The following is a 9,906-nucleotide window of genomic DNA, read 5'->3' as shown; positions in this document are numbered from 1 at the left end:
TCCGAGGTGGCGGGCGGTGTCAGCAGTGCGCTTGCGCACTTCCCCTTCCTGCTTGCTGGAGGCTTGAGACAGCTGCTCTGAGGAGGTTGGACGAACCAGACTGACTGACAGAAACCCGTATGAGGTTGAGGTACGGTGAAGGGGACTTTTACGGCCTGTCTCTGTTGTCCCTGGAACTGTATTCATCACCAAATGCAGCCAGCAGACATCAAACACATTTTCAAACCTACTTTTTCTGTGGGCTAAGTTGGCGTCCCCTTGTCCAAGAAGGGATTTTTCAGCCACTATCCAGCGTTTCTAATGGTCCAAGACCATCCCAAGAATGCATTTCTAGGCTTGAGGTGGAAAAGCCGGCGGAGGCAGGGAGTGGCACCCGCTTGGCTTTGACAGTGCCAGGAAGATCAAGGACGGATTGTGGCCCCTCGAGGCACTGCTGGGCAGCGGGGTCTCCATTCTCCACAGCTGCCCGCTGCTTGGATTCTGGTGGGCCACCCTCATGCTGACCCCCGACATCACAGGTTGTGGAAGTCAAAAGGAAACCCTTGCACTGGAATCAGGCCTAATTCCAGTCACTAGTAGCTGAACCAGTAATTAGTGCTGAGACTGTGGAAGTTACTTCTGTTCTCTGGGGGTCAGTTTCCTCATGTATAAAATGGGGCAAATATGCTGCCCTTCCTCTCACCAGGAGAGCATGGATGGAAAACCCTCCCACCCCCCAGAGTACCCAAGGGGACAGCGTTCTATGAGTCTGTTTAGAATGAAACAGGAATGGCTCCAGGAGCCAGTGGCTCACCACTTTCATTAATCTGATCTGTCCCCACACTGGGACAATAAGCAGGTCTGAGGCATGCAAGAAAGCAGGAGGCAACTTTCCTTGGCAGTTCTGCCATCAAGATAGTAGAGTTGGAGTTCCTGTTGTGGCTCAGCAGGTTACAGAGCCAACTAGTATCCATGAGGACGAAGGTTCGATCTCTGGCCTCGCTCAGTGGGTTAAGGATCTGATGTTGCCGTAAGCTGTGGTGCAGGTGGAAGACATGGCTCAGACCCCACATTGCTGTGGCTGTGACATAGGCTGACAGCTGCGGCTTTGATTTGACCCCCTAGTCTGGGGACTTCCCCATGCTGCAAGAGCAGCCTTAAAAAAAAAAAAAAAAAAGAGAGAGAGAGAGAGTAGAGTCATGATTTAATACCTGATTGATTTGGCCTAAGTTCTATTCACCTACCTGGACCTCCATGTCCCTCTATACAGTGGGCCAGCACTGCTGGTTTGGTGACAATAAAATGAGAGAACTCTGCAAAGATGCCGTTATTGTAAAGCTACAAGAAAACCAGGGTATTCGTGCCATCTCCACTACCCAAGAGAAATAGAGCTCTTAAAAGAACAGCTTCCAGCTTAAGGATGTTCTCCCACCTCAAAGGAATGTGCCTTTTAAACAGAGGTTTGGAGTGTGGTTGAAGGCTTGGCTTCCCCAGAAGCCACTGGTGGAGTAAGTACCTCTTGTTCCCTGTAAGCCAAGTCTTGTCCTGGTTCTGTTCTGGCTCTGACAAGTAGCTGGAGAAGGTGAGGTGAGTCACTGAGAGCCAAGGAACAGAGGCTGACCCAGCTGTGGGCAGTGGACAGGGGATACTTGCTTGATAATTATGAGCAAGTCAGCCTTTCAGAGCCTTAGTTTTCACAGTTATAAAATAGAGGATAAACTAATACTTGTTACAAAGACTAGAAATAATGTAGGTAATGCAGCTTGCAGACAGTCAATGCAATGGAAATAAGTGCTCTTCTAATTTGTTCATTCAACAAATACTGATATGAGCCAAGTGGGCTCAGAAGATAGGGTGGTGAGTAATAAACACCTTCCTCTTAATCTCATAGAGCTTGCAGTCTACGGGAGAAATCAGCTGATTAAATGAGGACTAACAGGGACATAATGAGAACATGTAGAGGAAGTGACACACGAGCTGAGGCCTGAAGGAGATGTGGAGCTTGTTTGGCAACGGGAGCCGTCTTTTGGGTCTCAGGGGCCAAGGGGAAAGAATTTTGCAGGTGAGAGAGTCAACCAAGCCCAGTGATGCTGAGAGACCTTGGTGGGGCCTGGTCAGGCACACCTTCGTGGACATCAGTGGAATATCCTTGGACCCTCCGCCACAGATGCTGCAAGGGGAGATCAGCCTAGTACTGGCCTAGCAAGAATGTCAAGGCCCAGAACCTGGGCATGAGGACTGGCTGCAGGAGTTTTGCTTTTCTGGCAGCAGAAGATGTTTCTGGGATGATACAGCTGGGGATGTGAAAGGCACCAGGCTCTGTGCTCTTTAAGTTTGTGGGTGTCATTCTGTCTACAACTGGCAAGTCTCCCACCCCTGGGTGCTCAATGGAGGCTGGGAGGAGGCATGTCCACTCACCTGCACCCTTATCACTACACATCCTTTGTGCCACGATGTAGCATTTACTGCTTTGGATTTGACCAATTCTAAAAGGACCTTGAACCAAGTCCAGGAGATCATTTTTGCCATCTTAAAACTTGAACCAGACTTCCAGGTCTATCCTAGCGCAGAAGCCAAGTACAGTGAACACTGAAAAGTATCTGCTTGGTTTTTCAACGAGGTCATAGGTGGCGTTTCAGAGGAGAGCAATGGCCAGATCAGAGTGAGAGGTAAGAAAGCAGTATTTACTCTTTTAAGGTATCTGGCTGATAATTTCTGTTGTACCACAAAGTGACACGGTCATCCATATATACACACACACAGTCTTTTTCTGATAATATCTTCCGTCATGTTCCATCACAAGTGTTTGGATATAGTTTCCAGTGCTATACAGCAAGACCTCATTGCTTCTCCACTGCAAATGCAATAGTTTGCATCTACTAACTCCAAACTCCCACTCCCTCCCCTTCCCGCTTGGCAACCACAAGTCTCTTCTCTATGTCCATGAGTTTGTTTCTGTTCTGTAGATAGGTTCATTTGTGCCATATATTAGATTCCAGATATAAGTGGTATTATGGTATTTGTCTTTCTCTTTCTGACTTAAATCGCCGAGTATGAGAATTTCTAATTCCATCCATGTTGCTGCAAATGGCATTGTTTTGTTCTGAGTAGTATTCCGTGGTGTATATGTACCACATCTTCTTAATCCATTCTTCTGTGATGGACATTTAGGTTGTTTCCGTGTCTTGGGTCTCGTGACTAGTGCTGCAGTGAACATAGGGGTGTGTGTATCTTTTTGAATGGAGGTTTTGTCTGGATATGTGCTAGGAGTGGGATTGCTGGGTCATATGCTAGTTCTATATTCAGTTTTCTGAGGAACCTCCATACCGTTTTTGTAGTGGTTGTACCAGTTTACATTCCCACCTACAGTGAAGGAGGGTACCATTTTCTCTACATCCTCTCCAGCATTTGTTATTTGTAGACTTATTAATGATGGCCATTCTGACCGGTGTGAGGTGGTACCTCATTGTAATTTTGATTTGCATTTCTCTAATAATTGGTCATGTTGAGCATTTTTTCGTGTGCCTATTTTTTTTTGCTTTCTTTTGTTTTGCTTTTTAGGGCCCCACTCGCAGCATATGGAGATTCCCAGGCTATGGGTGGAATTGGAGCTGCAGCTGCTGGTCTATGCCACAGCCACAGCAACACCAGATCTGAGCTGTGTCCTTGACCTATACCACAACTCATGGCAACACTGGATCCCTGGCCGACTGAGCCAGGCCAGGGATCGAGCCCTCCTCCCCGTGGATGCTAGTCAGGTTGGTTTCTGATGAACCACGATGGGAACTCCTCGTGTGCCTGTTGGCCATCTGTATGTCTTCTTTGGAGAAATGTCTATTTAGGTCTTCCCATTTTTAAATTGTATTGTTTGTTTTTTTGCTGTTGAGTTGTATGAGTTGTTTGTATATTTTGGAGATTAAGCCCTTGTTGGTTGCATATAACTTCACTGTTGATAAAGAGCTGAGAGTAGGGAGTTCCCGCTGTGGCTCAGTGGTTACCAAACCCAACTAGTATCCATGAGGATGCGGGTTTGATCCCTGATTTTGCTCAGTGGGTTAAGGATCTGGCGTTGCCGTGAGCTGTGGTGTAGGTTGAAGACACGGCTCGGATCCTGCGTTGCTATTGCTGTTGCTGTTGCTGTGGCTGTGGCTTAGGCCAGAGGCTGCAGCTCCAATTCGACCCCTAGCCTGAGAACCTTCATATGCCATGGGTGTGGCCCTAAAAGACAAAAAGACAAAAAAAAAAAGACCTGAGAATATATTTGTTCCTCCAGCTCCAATATCCCCCAAGGCCCTCCGCTGCCTGGGTTCTGCTCCCAACACTATCCCTAAAAGGACAGCTTCAGCAACAACTGGAGGAGGGAAGGGGCTAAGGTTTTGGAAGGATGCTTGTTGTAAAACCTTTCCAAACATAAGTAGGAGTTCCCGTTGTGGCTTAGTGGGTTAAAAACCTGATGCTATCTCTCTGAGGATGTGGGTTAGATCCTTGGCCTCAATCAGTGGGTTAAAGGTCCAGTGTTGTCAGAAGCGGCAGTGTAGGTCACAGATGCGGCTTGGATCTGGTGTTGCTGCGGCTGTGGCACAGCCCAGCAGCTGCAGCTCCTATTGGACCCCTAGCCCAGGAACATCCATATGCCGTGGGTGCAGCCATAAAAAGGAAAAAATATATTATTAAAAAATGTAAGCCTCTGCTTAGTCCACCTCCTCAAGAGTTAACCCCTGGTAACAGTTTGGGAAGCCTTCCTACCCCTGTAATAGCACCATGTCCTGGATGTATTTATATGACCTCTGTAGGTATCTTAAAGTTCTGGATAGGTCTGTTTTTTTGTTTTTATGGCTGCATCTGAGGCATGTGGAAGTTCCAAGGCCAGGCGTTGAATCCAAGTCACAGCTGTGACCTGCACCACAGCCGAGACAACACCAAATCCTTAAACCCACTGTCCCAGGCTAGGGTTCGAACCCAAACCTATGCAGTGACCCGAGCCCCTGAAGTCATAGTCTTAATCCACTGCCCCACAGCAGGAACTCCTGGGTGTTTTCTTATGGGTCTCTGCATCCTCCACACTGAGCTAGGGCCTGGCCCAGAGGAAGTGTTCCTTAATGCTAAAAGGAGCAGAGCAAGTAGAGACCAAACAGATGGACTGGCCAGGGCTTGGGGGGTATCCCTGTGCTCTCACCCCAAATTAGAGGCCACAGAGCAGAAGGGTGGGGAATCCACACTAGAGACTGGAGGACCCAGGACACTCCATTCTCAATACTCAGCTCCACATCCTGGCTCCCTCACATCAATCCCTCCCCAAGTGCCCCTCATTTCCTTTGGGGTTCCCTGGGTGGGAGAACACCCAGGTGTCTTTATCTCCAATGAGCATCATCACCATCCCAGGCATCAAAGTGCAGCCAAAAGAATATTAAATCACAGGGCTTGGGAGACTTGCAGTCACACGTTGCTTTGTAACTTACAAGAGTTTCTCACCCCTTGCCTCACAGCAGCCCTTCAAGTAGGTATTTTTCTTAGGCCCATTTTATAGATGGAGAAACTGAGGCTCAGAGAGGTGAAATGTCTTTTCCTGAAACACTGAGCATGGTGAGGGCTCGAGCCCAGTTCTTCTGTCTCCAGTTGCTGCTCGTCTGCTGGATCCCGCTGTCTCAGGTTCTAGCTTTGCTCTGAACCAGCCTGAGCAACCTGAGGTTCCTCTCTGGGTCTCTGTTTTTCCAGCTGTGTAATGAGAATTGCACATTCTGTGGTTTTGATATTCTATTTTGGCAGATCGGGCGAATGGGTAGCATGGTGGGGAGGGAGCGGGGGGACCCTCTGGTCCCTTTTCCCTCCAGCACCCAGCTGCCACCTCTCAGTAACCCTTCCACCCCCTCCCAGTGCCAAACATGTGTAGACTTTTCACTTCCACTTTATTATCACTTCATTTGTAGGATTTTAAGGTTTGTTACCTGGACACGTGTGAGGAGCTCACACCTCCAGGTCTGCTTTTCAAATATACCTTCATCACTTGTGGAAATAACCTTATTAAGAGCATCTAACCTGCTACAGCTTCTGGGGGCACCCAGAGAAGTAAATGCAGAAGGAACCAGGGCAGGGGAAACAGCACAGCTAGCTGAAGCAGTGCAGCCTCTGGGATTTTTCTTCCAGGTCTTGGGCATCCAGGAGCTGTTGTCAGGGTCAGCAGAATGCAGCCGAGGCCTGGAGTAGCCTTGAGCAATTGGTCCTTGCCTCCTGCCTGCTCCTCTGGCGCTCAGGGATCCTTGGGGAAACAGCTCCCATGCCTCCGCGGCTCCCCTGTCTCCTGATCACTTGTCCCGGATTGATTCTCTGGGCAGCTCCCCCTCCGAGCAGTAAATGAAATATCGGTTACCAGGAGTGAGGCGGAGGCAATTAACCCCTAGACCTCACCATGGCAGATGTGTTTGTAGCAGGCTGAGGCGGAGAGCTGAGCGCACCTGCCTGGCCTTCCTGCAAAGTCATCCAATTAGGGTATCCCCCCCAGCGGTGGGCTCCTGGTGTCCCCTCGGCTCCCCACGACCCCAGAAACCAGGGCAGCACAAGCTCCGAAGGCTGGCAGCTGTCTGGGCACAGGATGGCCTGCCGTTCCTCATGCGGTGAGCTCCAGGGGCACGGCCATCCTCATGGCCCCCTTGGCAGAGACATTATTCCTTAATTAATCACACATCTTTCTAAAGGGGAGGCTGCTTGGGAGGCTTCTTCCTTCCTTCCTCCAGAGCAGGACTGCCATTCTGCCGGCCCAGCCCACCCGGTGGAATGTGCCCGTGTCAGAAACACCTCTGACTGAGCAGGAGGACGGGAGACACAGGCCCTGCTTTCAGGGAGCCCTCAGATGGATGAGGAGACAGAGTTGGTCCCAGGATCTGGTCTCAGAAAGCCCTAGTTTAATTAAAACAAAAATAATGCACAATGTCTACGCTCAGAGCCACGGACAGGACACCACAGTCTTTGCATCCAGGAAAATGCTCCCTCCCACCTCCAGTCTCCAGAGATGCACACCTTGTCCTCAACTCACTCAAGCCACTATCTTTGGAGTTCCCATTGTGGCTCAGTGGTAACAAACCTGACTAGTATCCATGAGGATGTGGGTTCAATCCCTGGCCTTGCTCAGTGGGTTAAGGATCTGGCGCTGCCGTGAGCTGTGGTGTAGATCGCAGACTCGGCTTGGATCCCAAGTCGCTGTGGCTGTGGTGTAGGCTGGCAGCTACAGCTCCCATTTGACCCCTAGACTAGGACCATGAGCTGTGGGTGTGGCCCTAAAAAGACAAAAAAAAAAAAAAAAAAAAGACACCATCTTTGAGGACCCCCAGTCTGATGGAGGAAACTCATCTTGTCTTCAGGAAGTTTCCCATTCTGAAGGTGGAGACACATCCTTGCCCTCAGGTGTCCCAAATCTGAGAAGAAAGAATAGGCTTTGCCCTTGGGATGCTCCTGTCTGATGGGGGACACCCTTCCCCAGCAGGTTCCTCGGCAGCTGAGATGCTGCCTGAGTGACAACCAGCTGGCAGCCAGCACTGCCGGACACCCCTGGCGCCCTGTGAAGGAAGAACAAGCCCAGTTGTGTCACGAACTTGCTGCATGACCATGGACAAGTCATGGATTTTCTTCAGACTTTGATTTCCTCATTTGCAAAATGGAGATTTTTAGGCCCAGCTCTCAAAATGACATGAGGGTCAGCCAGTCACCAGGAAGAAAAGAAAGAAAGCCAGCCAGCCAGGCACTCCCTCCAGGAGTGATTAACAGGCTTTTCATTGTAGCAGAGGACCTCGATCGTCCCTGGGGTCTCTGGGGTGGGCTGGGGAGCCCCCCAGGTGAGGTGTGGTGGCTGGGGCATTTGGGGCCACCGTAGCCATTACAGGTTCACAGAGGACTGTGAGGGGCACTGGGGGGTGTGAGAGGGGGTGCCGGCTAATCTAATCACTCTTCCCAAGGAAACTCGTTCCAGCCAGACCTGCCAGAGGTTTATTGGGTTTGTGGGGACCCGCGGATTTCAATCTCCAGACCCCACAGGGAAGGAACAAGTATTAAGCTAATTTTATTAAATGGCCGCAGCTGGCAGTAGGGGGAAGTGGGGAAGGGAAGAGAGGATAAAGAAAGTCATTCACGTCTGCCAGCCATGACAAGGGTCCATACACACGGGGCCTGACTGGAGGGGGAGGCCACCCCTCCTTCCTGTCTCTCCAGCTGAGCCAGTGGGGGGAGGGGAGGCCAGATGGGACCCTTTCCTCAATGTAGAGCCTTGGGATTCTCCAAGAGGCTCACCCCATGGCTGCTGCCCAGGGCAGATGCTTGTAAATCCATCAAGACTCTGCAGGGCAGCTCTGGGGTGGAAGGACTGGGTGTGATGCGGAGGGAGACTGAGCTGCCCCAAAGCCAGGCTTCCTTAGTTCTGCTTTGAAGATCCCAAATCTTTGTGAAATCTGGCATGCGGGCTAAGAGCATGGTCTTTGGTTCAAATATTAGCATGTGCCGCTTCCTAACTCTGTGACCATGGCAAATTATTTATCTTCTCGGAGCCTCAGTTTCCTCATCTGAAATAGATACGATGACAGCATCCATGTTCAAGGGCCTGGGAGCATTTCTCGCCAATCCACCCCACTTCGCACACAGATCCATGGGATAATATTTATGACGTTCTTAACATGGGGTCTGGCACAGGATGGATGCACTCTACATATTAGCTATTATGATTTAGGCATGCCCTAACTGTGCCACCGTCCTGGCCACAGTTACAAGAGGTGAGGGCGGCAATGACAAGGCGAGGAGACTTTGTGTGTTGTCTTCAAGGAGCAAGGGCTTCTGGAATTCGAGGGCAATCATAGTACTTAGTGACTGTGTCATATGTAAAAAGCTATTTAACCTCTTTGGAAAAATAAAATCTCCTCATTCAACCTCCCAGGGCTCTTGAAAGACCTGAGCGAGATGACGTACCTGAAAGTCCTTGGTCAACTTTAAAGTGATGTATAAATAATAAAAGCTATGTTTATTGAGCTCATACATTATACCTCTTTAATCATCAGTCAAGTGACTAGGTCTCCTCCCCTACATATTATGGTGAGAAAGCTGAAAGCCAAGGCTGAAGTGTTTGAGCACAGGTCAACCAGCATTTAATGCAAAGCTTGTTCCTTTCACTGTTGTCACCAACCCAGCACTGAGTCAGAAAAGAGTGACTTGCCCAGGGTCACACATGGTAGCACTGGGACCAGAACCTGGGTCTCCCAGTTTGAACCTTGCCGTGCCTTTGGAATGCTGATGCCACTTTCAAGGTTACAAAGATGGAGCTCTTCCACCCTGGAAGATGGTGATGCAACTGGGCTGCCTCCTGTTCCTGCTGCCCAGGCCCACTCAGGCCCCTTGGCCCCCCGCCTCCTGGAGCAGCTCTGACTCTGGCACCTGGCTTCCCCCAGATCCACGAGAAGCTTCCATCCCCAGGCTGGAGATGGGGGGCACAGTTCACCGCCCCCTCCTGCAGCTCCTCTCCAGGGCACAGTGAGAAAACCAGCGGGGTGGAAGTGTTTTATTATAGCTTTGGTCAGACGGGGCTCAGCCGGCCAGGGCCGCAGGGTTGCTGGGAAGCTCTCCAGCTCCCAACCCACCCCTCCTCCAGGTAGCGCCACCCCAGAGCGGGTGGGCGGCGCAGCCAAGCGCGGGGAGCGACCGCCGAGACCTCAGCCCCAGCCGGGGCGGGCTGGCGGGTAGCGTGGGCCATAAACAATCCTATTGTACAAATATACAGCGCGGGACGGGGCGGTGGCGGTCAACACCGCCTCCCGAGGAAGCGGGACGGGGCGCGCCGGGCCCGGCTCTGCGGCGAGCCGGCGGGAGGGCTCGCTGCGGCCCAGGCGGTGGCGAGGACAGGCCGGGGGCGTCATAGCCGGGAGGGTCGGCGGCCGCGGCAGGCAGCGAGGGGGT

The 9,906-nt window shown here is 51.0% G+C and overlaps 1 long non-coding RNA gene across 2 annotated transcripts in view; it reads left to right on the top strand.

Annotated features, from left to right (window-relative positions):
* Window positions 1–33: 33 nt before the first annotated feature.
* Window positions 34–9,906, top strand: part of LOC146398086 (uncharacterized) — a 66,216-nt gene continuing 56,343 nt past the window's right edge. For both annotated transcript variants that reach the window (XR_014821068.1, XR_014821069.1), the window contains exons 1-2: window positions 34–130; window positions 1,871–2,648. This is a non-coding gene — a long non-coding RNA (uncharacterized LOC146398086). The remainder of the gene's footprint in view (window positions 131–1,870; window positions 2,649–9,906) is intronic.

This window comes from Sus scrofa, chromosome 12, assembly GCF_054392235.1.
Source record: "Sus scrofa isolate SSC_HxYL_T2T_F1_AM1 chromosome 12, Sscrofa_HxYL_maternal_Yorkshire_Landrace_v2.0, whole genome shotgun sequence".
In the NCBI taxonomy this organism is placed as follows: domain Eukaryota; kingdom Metazoa; phylum Chordata; class Mammalia; order Artiodactyla; family Suidae; genus Sus; species Sus scrofa.
The sequence above is the reverse complement of the archived record's forward strand: the minus strand, read 5'-3'. Positions and strand labels throughout refer to the sequence as shown.